Below are 1,722 nucleotides of genomic sequence, written 5' to 3' on the forward strand. Positions count from 1 at the left end.
CTGGGGACAGCAACGGGGACAGGTGAGACCTGGGGACATCAGTGGGGACAGGTGAGAGAACGTGAACACCTGGGGACAGCAGTGGGGACAGGTGAGAGAACGTGAACACCTGGGACGGGGGGGACATCAGTGGGAACATCAACAGGGACATCAACGGGGACAGGTGAGAGAGAACGTGAACACCTGGGGACAGCAGTGGGGACATCAGGGACAGGTGAGACCTGGGGACATGAACACCTGGGGACATTGGGGACATTGGGGACAGGTGAGAGAACGTGAACACCTGGGGACAGCAGTGGGGACAGTGGGGACATCAACAGGGACATCAGGGACAGGTGACAGCTCGAACGTGAACACCTGGGGACATCAGTGGGGACAGGTGAGACCTGGGGACATCAGTGGGGACATCAGTGGGGACAGGTGAGAGAACGTGAACACCTGGGGACGGGGGGGACATCAGTGGGAACATCAACAGGGACATCAACGGGGACAGGTGAGAGAACGTGAACACCTGGGGACAGCAGTGGGGACAGTGGGGGACATCAACGGGGACATCACGGACAGGTGACAGCTCGAACGTGAACACCTGGGGACATCAGTGGGGACAGGTGAGACCTGGAGACATCAGTGGGGACATCAGTGGGGACAGGTGAGAGAACGTGAACACCTGGGGACAGCAGTGGGGACAGTGGGGACATCAACGGGGACATCAGGGACAGGTGAGACCTGGGGACATCAGTGGGGACAGCAGTGGGGACAGGTGAGAGAACGTGAACACCTGGGGACAGGGGGGACATCAGTGAGGACATCAGTGGGGACAGCAACAGGGACAGCATCGGGGACAGGTGAGAGAACGTGAACACCTGGGGACAGCAGTGGGGACAGTGGGGACATCAGGGACAGGTGACAGCTCGAACGTGAACACCTGGGGACATCAGTGGGGACAGGTGAGACCTGGGGACATCAGTGGGGACATCAGTGGGGACAGGTGAGAGAACGTGAACACCTGGGGACGGGGGGGACATCAGTGGGAACATCAACAGGGACATCAACGGGGACAGGTGAGAGAACGTGAACACCTGGGGACAGCAGTGGGGACAGTGGGGACATCAACGGGGACATCACGGACAGGTGACAGCTCGAACGTGAACACCTGGGGACATCAGTGGGGACAGGTGAGACCTGGGGACATCAGTGGGGACATCAGTGGGGACAGGTGAGAGAACGTGAAACACCTGGGGACAGCAGTGGGGACAGTGGGGACATCAACGGGGACATCAGGGACAGGTGAGACCTGGGGACATCAGTGGGGACAGCAGTGGGGACAGGTGAGAGAACGTGAACACCTGGGGACAGGGGGGACATCAGTGAGGACATCAGTGGGGACAGCAACAGGGACAGCATCGGGGACAGGTGAGAGAACGTGAACACCTGGGGACAGCAGTGGGGACAGTGGGGACATCAGGGACAGGTGACAGCTCGAACGTGAACACCTGGGGACATCAGTGGGGACAGGTGAGACCTGGGGACATCAGTGGGGACATCAGTGGGGATAGGTGAGAGAACGTGAACACCTGGGGACAGGGGGGACATCAGTGAGGACATCAGTGGGGACAGCAACAGGGACAGCATCGGGGACAGGTGAGAGAACGTGAACACCTGGGGACAGCAGTGGGGACAGTGGGGACATCAGGGACAGGTGACAGCTCGAACGTGAACACC

The sequence above is a fragment of the Corvus hawaiiensis genome (genome assembly GCF_020740725.1).
Source record: "Corvus hawaiiensis isolate bCorHaw1 chromosome 37 unlocalized genomic scaffold, bCorHaw1.pri.cur SUPER_37f, whole genome shotgun sequence".
In the NCBI taxonomy this organism is placed as follows: Eukaryota; Metazoa; Chordata; class Aves; order Passeriformes; family Corvidae; genus Corvus; species Corvus hawaiiensis.